Source organism: Eurosta solidaginis, chromosome 1, assembly GCF_040869045.1.
Source record: "Eurosta solidaginis isolate ZX-2024a chromosome 1, ASM4086904v1, whole genome shotgun sequence".
Taxonomy (NCBI): domain Eukaryota; kingdom Metazoa; phylum Arthropoda; class Insecta; order Diptera; family Tephritidae; genus Eurosta; species Eurosta solidaginis.
Window position 1 is genome coordinate 325,186,567 of NC_090319.1, and position 20,831 is coordinate 325,207,397.

A 20,831-nucleotide genomic window follows, 5' to 3' on the forward strand; every position below is an offset into this window, starting at 1 on the left:
AGGTAAGCCGAACCACTGCCAGGGAGTGACCACATTTAAAAAAACTTTTAAATAGTATTTGTCATATTAATTGTGCCATAGGAATTGAAAATGAATTTGAAAATTTAGTCAGACCGTGTCTTACTATAAGTTTATGAGAGTTTGAGTTTATATGTGCAACAGGACTTAAATATAAATAAATAGGTTAAAATATGAAATACTTTTCTTTATTCTACCTGGGGGTCAATTCCCTAACTGTGAAAAACTGAAAAATGTACATTCATTGAAAACTCATTTGCACACATAATTTACACTTTAAATTTTCATGCGATTCTGTAAATTATTGTGCACATTGTTTTGCTGAATGAGCTCTGAATGTAAAAGTGTACGCTGGCTGCCAAGAAAACTTACGAAGTTTTTATCAGTGAGCTTTTTTGTTCACAGTTTTGCTTTACAGAATCAGAACTTCAAAGTTTAAACAATTTCTTGTGTACACTTTAAAACTCACAGTTAGCGAATAGGGCCCCTGGTTCGTAAACCTTATAATCTGGTTCTTGTTGTTGTTGTTGTAGCTATAAGGACACTCCCCGAAGGCTTTGGGGCGTGTTATCGATGCTGATAGTCCTTTGCCGGGTGCAGATCCGGTACGTTCCGGTAACAAGCACCATTAAGATACTAGCACGACCAACTCGGGAACGATTTAGAATAACCACATGAAACATTCTAAGCACCCTAGATCCATGAGGAAATTGGGGTCGCCAGAGCCTCGGCTGCTAAAGAAACAGGATTCACCAAGGGTAGGTGAGGTTGACAATTGGATTAGAGAAGCTAAAAAAAGCGCTGGACACCTCTTGAAAGGGTTGCGCTACACAACCCCTTGAATAAATTTGGTATTTTAGTCGCCTCTTACTGTCAATATAAAAGTTAACACGGTTGCAATTTAAGCTATTCTCTTCCAATATTTCTACTGCTTTGGTCACGGCTAATACTTTCGTTTGGAAAACGGTACAGTGATCTGGAAGCTGGGCGTCTTATAATGAGGTAATTGTATCATGAGGTAGTTGTACTCAATGCATTGACTTATTAGAACGCCTCATTTAAGGCTGATTACAATCGCCTTATAGGCCTTACATTAAGGTCATAATACAGCAAGTAGTATATTCTTATAAGGCTTTATGTAAGCCTGATTTTGTGTGAGTTGTAAGCCTTATAAAAGGCATAAGAGAAACGGAACATGCCTTATTATAATAACTTATTAAAGCCTTAGTTAAATTTGTTGTTAAACTTTAATATAAGGATTTCATTTTCTGCCTAATTACTTATAATAATGCCTTATATAAGCGTTATATTTGAATATTACGCTTGTTAACATAACTACAGAAAAATAAAGAGTATTATAAGGAACAGGCCACATTTATAGAATTAAAGAATATTCCTTAAGCACTTTAGCTCTATGAAATAAGCTTTGTATACGGCTCAAATTTTTCGCTGGGTATGTACATGTATGTACATAATATACATTCATAATCTTACACACATACATACAATTACAAATATACACACATGTACTACACCAGTACAATTAAAATAAGTTATTAGCCGTGTTTTTTTATACACGCGTATACGTTTCGTTTGCGCGTGTTAAAAAACGCCTATCTTCGCTTAGATAATGCTTAGGAGACCCATCTAGCGGCTGTGGTTAAACAACTAGCTACACCAACACGGTGTACCGAAAAGCGGAGACGCAACGCTCTGATGGCCATAGGGTATAACATATAGCTGAATCAGTTGCGATGAATTGTGGACACACATAGAATACATAGAATTAGTGTAGAGGGTGACACAAAGACACATATTTCAGTTACATCTGAGTATAATGCGTATTGAAATTTAGTAGGACAAAATTTATGAGCAGCAATTTCAGAGGTGTATTTATAGTTTGTCCCTTAGCAGTCAATATAAAGTTTAAGCGTAAACGGATATACGCGTGTTAAAAAACACGGCTATTATACCATTTTACATGCATAAACTATCAATAATTTTCAAATAAAATAATACATAAAAAATTAAAAAAATATTATCAAACGTTCGAATCTAGAAAATCGACAAAACACAATCGTTTTCCAATTTAATTACCCAGAAGCAGTTTCGCTATACACAAATTAAATTGTTGCGTTATTAAATTGGTTTAACTTTGTATTTACTTACTTGTTTTGATGTTTCTCTATATTTATTTATTGTTATTGTTTTTTTTTTTCTTACGCCAGGAATGTGTATAATTGTTGTAAATATTGCGTAAAACTATTCAAAGCAAATAATAAATGGCAAAAAAAGAAGTTGACCTCCATAAAATAAAAAAATATTTTAAAATACGAGTGAAAATGTTGTTGTCGTTCAAATGCGAAATTCGTGCAAAATTTTAATGTTTTTATTGGTACTACATATGTATATAGATACACACCTATTTAGGTAAATTTGTACAATTGTTATGCGATTTTGCACATATTTTGATATTTGATATCTTTTATCTGGTAAAACAAATGCCAGTTTGGAAAAAAAATATGTTTCTCAGTAAGCCAAACCGACCAGAGGTCAAACAAATTTTATTTGCCAAATTTGAAGCCTAAGTTCGGGTGAAACCGAACATTACATACCCAGCTGCGCACTTGAAATACTGTTGTTGTTTGTTTTGTGTGCTTAATATTTGCCGTCTCGCTCATTTTTTTAAATTTTAAGTTTTTCCTATTTATTGTTATAAGTCCACTTGGGAAATGAAATACCATTGATATAAAGCTCTTTTTTGCAAGGATGTGGCTTATTTTATTTGTCCATCACCCTTTTTTTTTTTATTTATATAAAAGTGGGCGTGATCCTTAACCGATTTCGTAAATTTTTTTCAAAGAATTCCTTATAGTAAAGGCAACCTCTCTGCCGAATTTTGTTACGATACGTTTACCGATTTTTGATTTATGATTAATAATATTTGTTAAGTTGATTTTATCACAAGTGGGCGGTGCCACACCCATTTTAAATTTTTTTATACTCAGGTGAGCAGAGCTCACAGAGTATATTAACTTTGATTGGATAACGGTTGGTTGTACAGGTATAAAGGAATCAAGATAGATATAGACTTCCATATATCAAAATCATCAGGATCGAAAAAAATTTTGATTGAGCCATGTCCGTCCGTCTGTCCGTCCGTTAACACGATAACTTGAGTAAATTTTGAGGTATCTTGATGAAATTTGGTATGTAGGTTCCTGCGCACTCATCTCAGATCGCTATTTAAAATGAACAATATCGGACTATAACCACGCCCACTTTTTCGATATCGAAAATTTCGATAAACAGAAAAAGTGCGATAATTCATTACCAAAGACGAATAAAGCGATGAAACTTGGTAGGTGAGTTGAACTTATGACGCAGAATAGAAAATTAGTAAAATTTTGGGCAATAGGCGTGGTACCGCCCACTTTTAAAATAAGTTAATTTAAAAGTTTTGCAAGCTGTAATTTGGCAGTCGTTGAGGATATCATGATGAAATTTGGCAGGAACATTACTCCTATTACTATATGTATGCTTAATAAAAATTAGCAAAATCGGAGAACGGCCACGCCCACTTTTAAAAAATTTTTCTTTTTTAAGTCAAATTTTAACAAAAAATTTAATATCTTTACAGTTTATAAGTAAATTATGTCAACATTCAACTCCAGTAATGAGATAGTGCAACAAAATGCAATAATAACAGAAAATTTCAAAATGGGCGTGGCTCCGCCCTTTTTCATTTAATTTGTCTAGGATACTTTTAATGCCATAAGTCGAACAAAAATTTACCAATCCTTGTGAAATTTGGTAGGGGCTTAGATTCTGGGACGATAACTTATTTCTGTGAAAAAGGACGAAATCTGTTGAAGCCACGCCCATTTTTTATACACAGTCGGCCGTCTGTCCTTCCGCTCGGCCGTTGACACGATAACGTGAGCAAAAATCGATATATCTTTACTAAACTCAGTTCACGTACTTATATGAACTCACTTTGTATTGGTATAAAAAATGGCCGAAATCGAACTATGACCACGCCCACTTTTTCGATATCGAAAATTACGAAAAACGAAAAAAATTACATAATTCTATACCAAATATGAAAAAAGGGATGAAACATGGTATTTGGATTAGTTTATTGACGCAAAATATAACTTTAGAAAAAAACTTTATAAAATGGGTGTGACACCTACCATATTAAGTAGGATGAAATGAAAAAGTTCTTCAGGGCGAAATAAAAAACCCTTGAAATCTTGGCAGGAATACTGTTCATGGTATTACATATATAAATAAATTAGCGGTATCCAACAGATGATGTTCTGGGTCACCCTGGTCCACATTTTGGTCGATATCTGGAAAACGCCTTCACATATACAACTACCACCACTCCCTTTTAAAAGCCTCATTAACACTTTTCATTTGATACCCATATCGTACAAACATATTCTAGAGTCACCCCTGGTCCACCTTTATGCCAATATCTCGAAAAGGCGACCACCTATACAACTACCACCACCCCTTTTAAAACCACCATGAATACCTTTAATTTGATACCGATATCGTACAAACACATTCTAGAGTCACCCCTGGTCCACCTTTATGGCGGCATCACGAAAAGGCGTCCACCTATAGAACTAAGCCCCACGCCCTTTTAATACTCATTAACACCTTTCGTTTGATACCCATATTGTACAAACGCATTTTAGAGTCATCCCTGGTCCACCTTTATGCCGATATCTCGAAAAGGCGACCACCTATACAACTACCACCACTCCCTTTTAAAACCCTCATTAATACCATTAATTTGATACCGATATCGTACAAACACATTCTAGAGTCACCCCTGGTCCACCTTTATGGCGACATCTCGAAAAGGCGTCCACCTATAGAACTATGCCCTACGCCCTTTTGAAATACTCATTAACACCTTTCGTTTGATATCCATATTGTACAACCGCATTCTAGAGTCACCCCTGGTCCATCTTTATGACGATATCTCGAAAAGGCGTCCACCTATAGAACTAAACCCCACGCCCTTTTAAAATACTCATTAACACCTTTCGTTTGATACCCATATTGTACAAACGCATTCTAGTGTCACCCCTGGTCCACCTTTATTGCGATATCTCGAAAAGGCGACCACCTATACAACTACCACCACTCCCTTTTAAAACCTTCATTAATACCTTTCATTTGATACCCATATCGTACAAACATATTCTAGAGTCACCCCTGGTCCACCTTTATGGCGATATCTCGAAAAGGCGTCCACCTGTAGAACTATACCCTACGCCCTTTTGAAATACTCATTAACACCTTTCGTTTGATACCCATATTATACAAACGCATTCTAGAGTCACCCCTGGTCCACCTTTATGCCGATATCTCTGAAAAGGCGACCACCTATACAACTACCACCCCTCCCTTTTAAAACCCTCATTAATACCTTTAATTTGATACCCATATCGTACAAACAAATTCTAGAGTCAACTCTGATCCACCTTTATGGCGATATCCCTAAATGGCGTCCACCAATAGAACTATGGCCCACTCCCTCTTAAAATACTCTTTAATACCTTGCATTTGATACACATGTCATACAAACACATTCCAGGGTTACCCTCGGTTCATTTTCCTACATGGTTATTTTCCCTTATGTTGCCACCATAGCTCTCAACTGAGTATGTAATGTTCGGTTACACTCGAACTTAACCTTCCTTACTTGTTTTTTTTTTTTTTTAATTTTTATCCAGAGTCGCAATATCTGTCCACACGTCAAATTTCAACATTCTAGGTGTATTATTTACTAAATAATCATTTTTTTGTCTTTTCCAAAATGTTATATATATAAAAAGTGTTCCGAATTCGCTCATTTTCAATAACAATCTATTCTGGGTCCAGATAAGCTCTTGTACCAAATTTGGTAAAGATAACTCAATATTTACTCAAGGTATCGTGTTAACGGACAGACTGGCGGACGGACGGACATGGCTCAATAAAATTTTTTTTTCGATACTGATGATTTTGATTTGTGGAAGTCTATATCTATCTCGATCCCTTTATACCTGTACAACCAACCGCTATCCAATCAAAGTTATAAGACGATGTGTACAAGTACAGCTGGGTATAAAAAGTTAGATGAAAACAAATAAAATAATCTAAGTTCGGGTGGGATCGAAGTTTATATACCTAGTTGCGACAATGATAGAAATATAGAAAGGAAGGTAGTTCCACTTCTTCTTCTTGCCCGCGATTGAACATAAATTATGTTTTGGCATTCCCTTTTGGAGCAATGCTTCCATATCTGCAAAAAATAAATGTTCCAAAATGATATTTTTTTTCAATTCTACTTGATTGGTCTCTTACTGCCACGATAGAGGCGAAAGTGTGGCGCAAGTGCGCTCGAATGAGAGACGTGGCGATACACGTACATACCGATGGTTCCAAAGTAATGGAAGGAGTAGTGTATGAGGTATACCGCGCAGATCGGAAAATAAACAAATCCTATAAGCTGCCACATTACTGTAGTGTTTTTCAAGCGGAAGTAGTAGTAGTAGTCACTAACGTAGTAGAGACACTGGAGGAAAAAAGCTTAAACTGCATCATCCGCGACAATTTTTTACATTTACAGCCAAGCAGCAATTAAGACTATAATCTCTCATAGCACAACATTTTAAAGTGTGTTAGAGTGTAAGCAATTCCTGAAAAGAATCGGTATATGGAGAAACATACATCTATACTGGCTCCCTAGGCATGTCGCAATAGATCGAAATTAAAAAGCGGATAAGCTATCTCATGGTGGAAAGATACAAGGTGTTAACATGGTGACAACCTACAAACAAAAATCAAAGTTCCATGTACTTTGTTTTTGTAAATTCGATGGACACATGTCAAAATTACTGCGCCGGAAGTTGATAAATCAAATCAAACCAAACGCGGTGTTGCAAAGTGTGGAAGATCATGTGCAGATCTTACAACCTTACACCAACAAAGTTACTCTTATCACTGAAAATAGAGGACTGTAGGCTTATGCGGGATATTCTGATTGGACACTGTCTTCTGGCATCGCATGCTTTTAAATATGCCGTGTCAGTGATATCATATGTAGGAAGCGCGGATTGGAGGAGGAAACTATAGAGCACGTTTTGTGCTCGTGCCCTGCGCTCGCAAGGCTAAGACTGCAGCTATAAGAAGTGGCACAGCTATCAGGTCTAGAAGCAGCAAGTAGCGTAGGTGCAAGAAAGCTTCTAGTATTTGCCAAGCGGTCGGAGTTATTTTATATCCTAGGACCTAGTTTCTGATAGGGTTTTTCTGTTTAGATGATAAGCAAACTTCTAGACTCATTCATTATCTGGTAATACTACACCCAGAGAAAAAACGCGTTGTAGAAATAACTATGAAAATATTCAATTTAAATATGCTCAAATCTAATATGAAAAACCTGAATCTGAATATTTTACTTGATTTTACTAAAAATATAGTTAATCAACGGATTAACTATGAAAAATATTGATTTTAAATGTGACACACGTTGACTTGAATACAAACATAGTTGATCAACAAATAAGAATCTAGCATCGTTAAATTAACAAAAATAAACTTCAATATAACTAATTTACATATTTAGTCCAACGTTGCAGCATATTGTGAAGAATATGAGTGACACTAAGTGATACTCACATCCCTAGTCTGATTCTAAGTAAATAAAGTCACAACAACAATAAAGCAGACAGTCACTTGAAACGAATCAATCATTATGTCTACACATATGTACGTATACGCAGCTGAGAAGCAACGCACAGCCGCATGCATATATCTGAGATACTCCCGAAAGTATGCAATGAGTGAAGCTATAAAATCGTGCAATTGTAGTTACAGCTGAGAAATTTTATAGCTGCTGGCCAACTAGTAGATTCTGGAAATGGAAGCGCCTAGAAGATGCGAACGAGGAAATCAAAGAGTATAAAAGGCAGCGACAGATAGAGGTGCTGGAAGCAGTTTTGATTAAGACGCTATCTGGCGAGCAATAGCAGTATTATTTATTGTGAAGTACTTTAATAAAGGCCATTTTTCCATTATTCAATATTGGAGTTATTTATTCAACAGTTTAGAGATTCGAACGTTAGCAGAAGTTTGCAAATAAGGGGAATTGCAGTAAATTCGTTACAATTGGTGTCAGAAGAGGAATTGTTGAATAAATTCCGAAGACTTCGAATACAACTTGGACAATGCAAAATGGAGTGAATTGAAGATCCAGCAACTTAAGAAGGAGTTGGAGAGCCGTGGATTGAATACAACCGGCAATAAGATCGAACTTCAAGCACGGCTACGAGAGGTAATGGAGTCGCAAGGAATTGATGTGGACGAGTATGTCTTTTATCCTGATGGGGACGAGACAACAACAAAAATTGGATAGAAGAACGGAAGTCCGAGTCCAGTCGCAAGCGGCGAGAATAATGCGATATTGGCTTTGTTATCACAGATATCGGCAAAAATGGAAACCCAGGAAACACGCATAACAGAAATGTCATCACAAATATCCACAAATATTGCATCCCACCTAGAATCCCAGGAGAACAGTATAACATCCAAGATAGAAGCACAGGAGACACGTACATATATCTGAAATATCGTCGCAAATGTCGTCTCAGCTGGAATCGCAGGAGAAACGTATAACAGCGAAGACTGAAGCACAATTGGATGAACAGAAAACATACATGGCGTCACAAATTGCAGAACAATTAAAAGAGCAAGAGGCACGCATAACATTACAACTCGAAGCCCAGGAAGAGCGTATCTCAACGAAGCTGGAGGCACAGGAAACAACGAACGACAAGATAAAATGGAGGCTGAGATGGATGCTTTGAAATATCGTATACAGGAGTTGCAACTAAATCGCCCAGCAGTTTCAACGAATAATTCAAAGGTAAAAACACCATCCTTTGACGGGTCTGTTCCTTTCCACGTCTTTAAGCTACAATTCGAGAAGACCGCAACAGTGAACAATTGGAATGCTGAAGATAAAGTTGCTGCACTGTTCATGGCATTGAAAGGGCCCGCAGCTGAGATTTTACAAACCATTCCAGAGGGTGAGCGGAACTGTTATGAAGCATTGATGGGTGCTCTAGAGAGACGATACGGAACTGAGCATAGGAGACAGATATACCAAATGGAGTTACTGAACCGCTTCCAGAGGCCTGGTAAAACATTGCAAGAGTTTGCGTCGGATGTTGAAAGGCTGGCACATTTTGCGAATGCGGACGCACCCGTGGAATACACTGAAAGGGTAAAGATTCAGAGCTTTATAAATGGCATACGGGACGTCGAAACAAAGCGAGCTACATACGCAAACCCAAAGCCAACATTCGCAGAAACGGTGTCACAAGCTCTGATTCAGGAAGCAGCGTCGCTTCTGTGTAAGCCAGTTTTCAAAGCACGCCGTGTGGAAGTAGAAAGGCCAGAGTGGCTAGACGCAATATTGGAGGTGCTGAAAGGATCGCAAAAGCGGAGTGGAAGAGTTATCAAATGCTACAAATGCGGGAAGCCCGGTCACATTGCACGTCATTGCGATCTTGGTCCTAATAGTTCCAACAATGTGGGTGACCGTAAACGCAAAGCCGGAGGAGATGAGCAAGAGCGTGTCAGATGTAAAGAACGAAAACTTGCCCTAGCTATTGAATGTCCTGTGATATCTGTGTCGCAAATTCGAAGAAAATCGAGCAGTCTTGCCGTCGAAGGAAAGCTGGATGGCAAGGAGCGTGTACTGACTGTAGATACAGGCCCATCTCATTCCTTAATCCGATCTGACTTGGTCAACAGGAAAGTAAAACCGTTACCTGGAGCAAGGTTGCGTACGGTCACTGGCGAGTATAACCAAGTCCAAGGAGAAGTGATATGTGAGGTATTAATTGGAAAGGTCATAGTTCTACACAAATTTATTGTGGCGGAGATTGTTGATGAAGTCATATTGGGAGTGGACTTCTTGGTTGACCATGACATCAGGATCGATATGCGGAGAAGGATTATGCGCTAAAAGAACCAGGATATACCACTTAACTTTAGTTTGGGAAAGGGTTCAGCAGTAATCGGGTACTGGTGGAGAAGACTCGACAAAGACCACGAAAGTCAAAGGTAAATGTTGATGCATCGAATGTGCCAAATAAAGCGAAATCAAAAGTAACTGCGAGAGAAACACTGGCATTGACAAATCCTAATGGACGCACAAAAACGAAGGAGCGAATTTCCCAGAAAGAATGCGAGGGTAGTTTCAAGCCGGGGCACACTACTGTTGTGAAACGTGGGAACGATACTGATTATGCGAAGCCAATCCGTCAAGCGCAAGCTCTACGAAGTAGTTCATTGGCCAAACAACAGAGTGCGAGGGAACGATCCAGGATAATGAGTAGTAAGATGAAACACAGCTACGACAAGGAAAATAATTCGGAAGGTTTCCGGGAGGGAGATTTAGTACTGCTATACAACCCTCACCGGCGGAAAGGTGTTCCATCCAAGATTCGGTGCAGTTGGGAAGGCCCGTACAAAGTTGTGAAGAAGATCAGTGATACCATCTACCGCATACAAACCACTGGGAAACCACGGTGTAGAAGAGTGGTACATTTGGAGATGCTAGCGGCGTTTAGATCGGGAGATTTGTCTGATAGCGACGATCAGATTTAGGTGGAGGGCAGTGTGACGAATATGAGTGACACTAAGTGATACTCACATCCCTAGTCTGATGCTAAGTAAATAAAGTCACAACAACAATAAAGCAGACAGTCACTTGTATCTACATATATAAACGAATCAATCATTATGTCTACACATATGTACGTATACGCAGCTGAGAAGCAACGCACAACCACATGCATATATCTGAGATACTCCCGAAAGTATGCAATGAGAGAAGCTATAAAATCGTGCAATTGTGGCTACAGCTGAGAAATTTTATAGCTGCTGGCCAACGTGTAGATTCTGGAAATGGAAGCGGCTAGAAGATGCGAACGAGGAAATCAAAGAGTATAAAAGGCACCGGCAGATAGAGGCGCTAGAAGCAGTTTTGATTAAGACGCTATCTTGCGAGCAATAGCAGTATTATTTATTGTGAAGTACTTTAATAAAGGTCATTTTTCCATTATTCAATATTGGAGTTATTTATTCAACAGTTTAGAGATTCGAACGTTAGCAGAAGATAGAAAATAAAGGGAATTGCAGTAAATTCATTACAATATTTATTTTAACTATGGTCGTAGTCACCCAGTTTTTATTATATGTACATACATACATTCACACATACATTTATTTATATATTTACTATGGGCCATCTGCACCGCGATTCATACATATGTACATAACTAAAGCGCAATTGGTTCAGTGTTGCCAAGATACCAACGTGTTTAAACTAAAGTAGGGCATACTTTGCGGCCGCACGCTGCAACGAATTAATACTCAAATGACCACGCAAATTGAATTTTCTTCTAAAATTTAGTGTTTATAAAAAATTTATCTTTTATCTCATTAAAAACCAATAAAATAAACCAAAACAATAATAATATTTTTACAAATAAGTGCCAGATCCCAAATTAGCGACTTATTTTTAGAGACTAGTGACGTGAGAATGCTAAGTCAATACCATATAGTCTCAAAATGGGATTTCACTAGTGTATTTTATATTGAAATATTTAAAAAGTGAGCATTCTAACATCGTTTTATTTTTCTAAGATATGCAATTATAGTAAAAAATGCCTACAATATGCATAAAATGTATAATATACACGCATTATGAAATGATATTTGAAAGTAGTGCTGTTATCAAGAATGAACCTGGTTCTCAAAGATTTTAGTTTTTGAATATTGACAACCATAGGATGTCATTGGCGTGGATAACTGTAATTGTCAATTATAAGAAGTTTTGTGTACTTTGAGTGAATAAGACGTGCGATCGAATATCAAAAATTAAATTACATTATTGGTAAGATGTGAAAATAATAATCTTACATTGCGTGTAAAACGTGTATGGGCAGACATTCATACACTTTAATATGCACATACAAAAATTAGATGTAAATAAACGAGCCCCGAACTAAAACTATGTGCGTTTCTTAACATTCGTTGATTCCTCTACATACGTATGTAAGTATGTATGTGCATGTTAATGTGTATGGATGCCGGTACAATATGTACATGTTTATACGCGAATATTTTCTTCAGAATATAGTCATTTACATTCAAATAATGTTGCTTTTGTTTCTGATTACTTTTGGTCAGGTTTTGTGTACTTGGAGTGAATAGGAGTTGTGAACTAAATTAAAAATTATATTACCTAATGATATTGGTAAGTGTGAAAATAATACTCAATCAGAAATCAATCTTAAAAAAGTGTTGTTTTGCGTGAAAAACATGTATGGACAGGCGTCCATATGCTATGTGCGTTGCCTAATTTGCATGTCAATGGGTATGAATGCCGGTATATACATAGATGTTTTTCACGCGAACATTTTTTGATTTATGTATACGTTGAAATATTTATTAGTTCTTTCTATTCCATTCAGAAATAAAATGTTAAATGTGCAAAGCGAACGAACTGATGACGAAAACTTACAAGAACTATTAAATTTATTCGAGTAAGACTGCTTATTTGAATGCTTAAGATGTAAGTAAAATATTATTGGAAAACTGTCAATGCAACTTTATTAAATTAAAGTTATTCCAGCGAACGGGGTAACTTATCGCTGTCTCAAATACGTTTCAAAGTCTGACATTAAGGATGCTATCTCCAATATTAGATTAAGAGCTGAGTTCAGGGAAAAACTTTTTGCTTGGCGTAAATCCGAGGTGACACACGTAGCTAAATAATCTTGTCATAACATTAAAACGTTCGTTCTTACTAGTTCATGATGGCGAAACAATTTCGGTAGAGTCCAGAGTCGTATCTTGGTTGGAAAAATCGCATAGCTCGAATTCAACGGAATTCAGCACGCAAATACACAAAAAATCATTGCTGGTAAATCACTATTTTCTGTTACCCGTATTTATTTTTAAAATTTCCTATAATTTCAGGACATCAGTACCATTTTAAAAAACTGTTCGACAGGCAGGAGTATTCTAAGTTACTACGAGAATCACTCTGGTTTAACTAATACTCAAAGGGAGCAATTAATCACGATTGTAGTGGAAGAAGCAAATTGCTATGACATAACCATTAGAACTTCCGACTATCCTGCAATCGTGGACCAAATAATTTCAATATTTTCTTCATAACGTGAAGCTAAGGTAAATGACTTTGTGTGGCGTCAAAATATTCCTTTATACTTATGGGGTATTCCATACCAAATCGACCTCTTTAGATTTGGTTGAAAGTTTTTCTTCTTTTCTACGTTAGGAAAGACGTTTTTCAGAATTTTTTAAAATTTTTTCATCCAACTCAAAAAAAGATGAATTTAAAAAAAAAAGACCTCTATTTTTCAAAATGCTAGAACTTTTTCAAAAATTGACCGTTTGGGATTCTTTTTTTTCAAAATTTTGTGTTTAAATGTACTTTTCGGAAAAAAATACAAACAAAATTTTCAAAGTTCATCTTATATGAAATTTTTCAGTTTTTCGAGAAAACTCACCCATTTTTCGAAGTTCGCCGATTTTTCAAAGTTTGTCATTTTTATTTCTTGAAAATGTTCTAGCATTTTGAAAAAAAAAGAGCGGTTTTTTTTAAATTGATAACTTCTTTGGAGTTGGATGAAAAAATTTAGAAAAACGTCTTTCATAAGGTAGAAAAAGAAGAAAAACTTTCAGCCAAATCTAAACGGGTCGGGTTCAAAAGTGGTCGATTTGGTATGGAATACCCCTTATATATTCCTAATTTGCTATATTTAACAGGAATTTTACTTTATTCCGCGGATTGGCAAAAAATGCACGTGGAAAGTTGTACGCGAAATATGCAAACAGCCGCAAAGCGATTGAAGTTTCCCAACACACCTAATAAGGTGGCTGATGCCAATATAGGGCTGGAGCCAGAGTTCGATGTGAAAATTTCAACTGCTTTAAAGGCAGAGCTTAGACGAGACATTTCAGACTGGGAAGCTGTTATTGACAAATGGCATAAAACTTTTCATTTGCGCCGTAAAGATTTGTCATCGCTTGATTCGGTGAAGTTCCTTAGCGAGTGGCCCAAATATAGTGATAGCACAGCTATCGACTTGGTAAGATATGTTTGCGTTTCTAGTTAATTTTTGTTTTTTATATTCGAATATTTAAGTTCAAGGTCGATTTCAACATCATATACCCGGGGAAAGAGCTGATGCTATTTAGCAAGTGGGGTATTTTTAAAGCAAAAATTGAGCTTTATTACCGACAAAATTTGCACAAGGAGAGTTGCAAAAAGCTACTAATAGAATTGCAGCTTGCTGAAAACCACGGTAAGTACAGATAAAGTAATTTGTTTTTAAATAAATCATTTCCAATTAAATTTTACTTAACAGATTCATCCGATTTCATTATAACAACCTTGCTCCCATTTGTTTTGCCCCCCACTTCCTGGTATAAGAGTGGCTCGAAGGAGAAAAGAAAGAAAATAACAATACTGGACGCACTAGAAAGCCTGGTTCTACATTTGTCTTCAGTCAGCGACTACGAACAGAAAATAGCCGATATTGAAACATTTTTTTTTAAATTCAACAGTTCAGCCGTTTATAATTGTAGAAGGATTTAGTTCATACAATCTGAAGTCGTTTTTTGTTTATTTCGATAAAAATTTATACAAGTTAAACTCCTCCATAGAATCCTTGATAACATGTTTCAAAATATTCCATACATTAAATTTAAAATATACAATCGCATCTGAATTGTCATGGTTATTTATTTAGAAATTCTTTTTTGAAATCGACACAAGATATGATACAAAATCTTCAAATTTGACGGCACTGTTGAATTTTTTGAAGACTGAAGCGTAGTTTAAAATAAATACATAGAAACTATACGAAACAAAGTAAAAACTGCTTATCAAGATGTATCCTTGCTTCAAATGTAACAAAACTATGATTACTGTAGATTTATTATTAAGACATCTAAAATATGACCATTTTTTATCGCGAAATAGTCCATTACAATGCAAAGTAAATACTTGTAACCAATTATTTAATATGTATAACAATTTCAAAGCACATTTGTGTAAAGTACACTCATGCGTAAAAGGCATTTATCCTATAAGTATCGCACAATAATATTGTACAAATTTATTTATTTTTGAATAAAATATACATAAAAACTAATTCAAAACTATTATTTAGAATAGGAAATATTTCTGGTAAGTATACACCACATTAAATTTAACAATGCACGCAATTAAAACCAAATACGGAGCATAGTAAATTTAAATATGGGTGCAATTAAAATTAAATATGAAGCATAGTAAATTTTACTATGCACGTAGTTGTAATAACTATGAAAAATAGTCATTCTTAATATGCTGCATAGTAAGATTGAATATGAATATTCTTTGAAACCATATATGTAATACTCTTATATCGCTACAAAAGGGTAGGTACATTCCCAATCATAAGGGAGTGCCGATATATTGCTGTTTAAACGTTTTTGTTTTTGTATTCAATAATCGAATGTACCTAAATTTAAATTTTTTTCTTGTCACACTTATGCTGCTACCAAAGAGTATATATTTGTTAAGAGGCGTCACTCGATACTTTTGTTGTTGCCAAAGCAACCCTGTCATATCGAATGTGATTCTCAAGGAAGTTTTGTTTAGTTTTCTTTAACTGCATCCTATATATTTATGCGGTGAAGTGACTGCATAATTACGATTTTTGGAAAGAGAATTAATTAATTAATTTAATACAATCAATAAAATAAACACAAATACCCCACGAAAATGTATAGAAAGCGTTTTTTATAAATACATCAGACAAAAAAAAAAACCAACGACTACCTTGATAAAACATCGAGTAATTTGTCAAAGTATGCGTTCTGATGGCTCTTATTAATATATACTCTTTGCTGCTACAGTCACAAAAATTTTATAGGTGTTATGTATGAAACGAGATGGCAGCGCCACGACAATAAATTATTTATATATACATCTGGCAACTGTGTTGCCAGAACATTCTTTATCTTCTTCTATATTATTTTTTTATCTTTCAATTGATATACTTTTACGCATTAACTTTAAAATGTAACAATTAACTTATTTCATTAATTAAATAAACACTCATATACAAAAGTGGTGTCAGAAGTGTATTTAAAAATGAGCCTTACACCGGAGGATTTAAAAACAGTGTTGGATGCGCTGGCAGGAGCAATCCGAGGAGCTGTGGAGGAGGCTGCACAGATTACTGCGGCAAAAATAAAGGTAAATCGTTCGTTGTCACCCAAACCGCCACCGTTTAGTATTATGGAATACAAATCGGAAGATAAATCCTCAGTACAGGATTATTTCACACGTGTAGATTGGGCATTACAAATGAGAAGGTTCCAGAAGCGGAACACCACAAGTTCGTACGTGTACACATGGGGACAGAGCTTAATACAGCGCTAAAAATTCTTGTTAGCCCAAAAACACCAGACTCGCTCAACTACAGCGAAATAAAAAATATCTTGATTCGCCATTTTGATGGCTGTAGGAATAAGTATGCATAAAGTATCAAGTTCCGGCAAAACAAACAAGAAAAGGGAGAGCCAATTTGCAAGTTCGCACTTCGGTTAAGAGAAGCTGCTGTACACTGTGAGTATGGAGAATTCTTAGATAGAATGCTACTTGAGCAATTGTTGCACGGCGTAGAATCAGGAGTTATTTGTAATTGTAATTTTGCTGAAGCATACGGAATTGCGCATACAATCGAATTAACACAAAACGCCACAACAGACCTAAAGTGCACAGAAGTGATACAAACAAGCGAGCCAACGTATAAACTGGGATACGCACCAGTTAAAACAAAAAGAAATACAAATTCGAAAAACCTGAGTGGCGAAGAACCGATGCAGAGGGCAAAAGAGAAAGGGTCCAATTGTTACAGATGTGGGGGCAGCACCTTAGAAAAGACTGCAAATTTAACAATTCCAAATGCTTTGCATGTGGAAGAGTGGGCCACATCGCCAAAGTGTGTGCGCGATGTACCGATGGCGCTGAGAGAGGAGTATGCCCAGGAAATAGATGGTTAAATTCAGTCAGGTTTTTACAAGAGAGTGGAGCATTCAGAATGGGCCTCAACAACACACGTAGTAGCAAAAAATAATGGGGGTATTCGCATTACCGGTAATTATAAGCCCACTGTCAATCCAAAAATGATCATCGACAAACACCCGATTCCAAAAGCAGAAGATTTGTTTAATAAAATGAAAAACGCTACAATATTTTGTCACTCAGATATAACAGATGCATATACGCATTTAACAATTGACGATGAGTTTGCGCATGTATTGACATTAAATACAGTGACACATGGGTTAATACGACCTACTCGTGCGGTATATGGAGCAGCAAATATTCCAGCTATCTGGAAAAGAAAAATGGAGACTGTGTTACAGGGAGTCCCAAATATTTTAAATTTTGTTTGATGATATCTTGGTGTTTGCTGAAAACTTCGAGCAGCTACTGATAGTTTTGGAAACGACATTAAATCGCAGTAAATCACATGGTTTGCATTTGAACAAGTCAAAGTGTGTCTTTGCGACACCATCGGTGGAGTTCCTTGGCCACCGCATCGACGAACAGGGCATACATAAATCCGAAAAACACATTGAAGCGGTACTAAACGCTCCCAAGCCAACGACTTTCGAAGAGTTACAACTGTTTTTAGGAAAACAACGTATTATAGCGCATTTATTCCAGATTTGGCCACAAGTGCACGGCCATTGCGGGATAGAGAGAAATTTTACTGGACTAAGGAGGCAAACGCAGCGTTTGCCCTATTGAAAGAGACGTTGGTTTCACGTCAAGTGTTGATGCCATACGACCCAATACTACCTGTACTACTGGCAACAGACGCGAGTCCAACAGGACTAGGAGCCGTGATTTCACACCGTTTAGAGAACGGAACCGAACGACCAATTGCATACGCAAGTCGAACATTTAATGCTACAGAACAACGCTATCCACAGATTGACAAAGGGGCATTGGCAATTGTGTGGGCGGTTCAGAAATTTTTCAAATATTTATACGCGCGTCATTGGACACTAATCACCGATCATAAGCCATTGTCACAAATATTACAACCTGACAAATCGCTTCCAATATTATGCATAAGTAGAATGGCGAACTACGCAGTTGTTGGACGAAGTGTTTGCGGCTTACGGCGTGCCGCTAACTGTCGTTTCTGATAATGGAACAAATTTCACTTCTGCAGAATTTAACAACTTTCTGACAGCAGTTGGTGTTAAATATCACAAATATTCAGCGCCGTATCACCCAGCAACTAACGGACAAGCAGAGCGTAGCGTACAAACTGTCAAGAAAGCATTGAAAGCGATGGGTACTACGAGTAGTTCATTAAAGACAAATTTGAATGAATTTTTGAGGCAAAACAAAAACGCACCGCATGCAACCACAGGGTCATCACCAGCACTACTATTTATGGGCGACAGTTGCGCACAAGGTTGAATCTGATTCGACCAGAGGAAATTTCAAAGAAGGTAGAAGGGAAGCAATACGTAAAGTCCAAGAAAACTATTAGAGAGTTTGAACCAAATCAAAATGTTTACTTTTTGTCTGGAAATCCACGAATTTGTAAGTGGCTCAGGGGAACCATAAACGCACGTCTAGGTGATCTGCACTATGAAATACTCTTCAATGGGAAAAGTGTAAAACGGCATGTGGCCGAAATACGCGAAGCCCCGGTTGGACCTGATAAACAGCTCGGGAAGTTGATTATTACAAGTCGAGCCTGTCAGCCGAAGACAATACTAATGAAACCGAGGCATCAGCTGAAGTAGATAGCACTGAAGCAATAACGCAACCGGTGGTTACTGAAACGGCGCAAAACGAATCGTGGGGATCGGAAGATTTTGAAGGCTTTGCTTCGGCCAATAGTACAATAGCGCAAAATTCTACATCGACACCGCATACAACAACAACAAGTAGGATACCTCAAATTCCACGGAGATCAACCAGACAGAGAAGGGTACCTTTCGGATACTCACATTAGCCCTTCCAGAAGAGGGAAAAATGTTATGTATGAAACGAGATGGCAGCGCCACGACAATAAATTATTTATATATACATCTGGCAACTGTGTTGCCAGAACATTCTTTATTTTCTTCTTTATTATTTTTTTATCTTTCAATTGATGTACTTTTACGCATTAACTTTAAAATGTAACAATTAACTTATTTCATTAATTAAATAAACACTCATATATAAAAATAGGCTGTCTTGTTTTGATTTCGAATTCAAAACACATTGCGAGCATTTTCTATTAGCAATATAGGAGTATTACATATATGTTTGAAACAAATAAGCTGTCACTTAGATTTGACTAAAGTTATATTCATTATTATAAAAGAATATATTTGAAACAAATATGAAACATATTTAATTCTACCACGAAGCATAGTTGGTTTAAATAATACCGCATATTAAGTTTATCTATTTGTATAGTGGAATGTATTATGTTCATAGTCAAACCAATTTTAAAGTGCAGCATAGTTAGAATGACTATTTTCCAATTAACTGCAAAACCATTCACAAAAATAGTTAAATCAACGTGTAAATAGTCAGATTTACGTGTGTTTTGCGCTGAGTGTAAGTACCCTATGTGACGTCCTCACGAACCAGCCAGTTCAGCCTAACCTAACCTACTTGATGTACGGGCAGATATTGAACCAAACATATGTATACATATGTACATCTACTGCATCCCGGCCTTGACACAACCGCAACAGATATTATAGTTTGTGTTAAACTATTCGGTGTGAAGCCATTGCTAGGACAGTCAGTTTGTCACTGGTGTCTGTATTTGAATAGAGCTTTCCCCTCACTTGGCCCCTACTAAACGAGTCAAGTTAGCAAAAATCTTGTTAGACCTTTGATTGTGATTTGGCTTCTTACGTTTAGAGGCCTGCTACACTTTTTAAAGCAACTTGAAAATTGTACGATATGAATGGAAATACTAAACTCGCGATTGGGCATCCCATTTCAATATAGGTACCAAAAGGGAACTAAAAGATTTTTTTTGCCCATCCTAATCTACATATACATTGTATATGTTTAAACTTTTTGGATCGCCCGTTCTTGACCTTTTAAAAGTTATTTTAATCTTATTTTGCTTATCATCTCTTATCAACACCCATTGTTACCCCAGCTACTACATTACCAATAAAAATAATATCAATATTAAGTTTAATGGGAGGTTCAATTGTTCAGTATGTCAAAGATCTACATATCTCTAAATAATATTTTATAAAGGCCCAGGAATATATGTACATATATACATGTATGTATGTATGAATCTTTATGATTTGCCGTAGGGGATGTTCCTGCCAAGTGCATCTAAATTGGACTTTCATATAATTAGCATATACATAAATACAAAGTATTTATCAAAGAGGCGGCACCTCACATTCATTAAGAGAATTATAATGCGAGAAACAGCAATGGAAATATTGCCGCTAAATAACATTGCACTAAAGTTTGTATTGACATTGAGTTGTATGCTGTGGACGGAATTGTCACAGCGAGATGGAGTTGGACAAAAATGCAGAGAAGACTAGCTCAGTGGCTGTAGAATGGTTGACTTAGCTGATAACCTGGCAATCGCGGCCAACGGTTAATTTCCGGGCTCCCTGAGTGACGTTTTACAATGTTAACCAAACAC

General features: G+C 36.6%; 2 long non-coding RNA genes across 4 annotated transcripts in view; one reads left to right on the forward strand and one right to left on the reverse strand.

Moving 5' to 3' along the window:
- Positions 1-20,831, reverse strand: part of LOC137237812 (uncharacterized) — a 77,123-nt gene that overhangs the window by 50,558 nt on the left and 5,734 nt on the right. The gene's annotated exons all lie outside the window — the stretch shown is intronic.
- On the forward strand, positions 9,501-15,265 carry LOC137244164 (uncharacterized). 3 transcript variants are annotated; one of them, XR_010950827.1, is made up of 9 exons: positions 11,954-11,989; positions 12,286-12,352; positions 12,570-12,670; positions 12,731-12,852; positions 12,909-13,021; positions 13,078-13,290; positions 13,891-14,213; positions 14,270-14,429; positions 14,493-15,265. It is a non-coding gene; the product is annotated as an uncharacterized lncRNA (long non-coding RNA). The 3 variants fall into 3 exon arrangements; XR_010950826.1 differs by having other exon boundaries at positions 9,501-12,352; XR_010950828.1 differs by having other exon boundaries at positions 9,501-12,352; positions 14,276-14,429.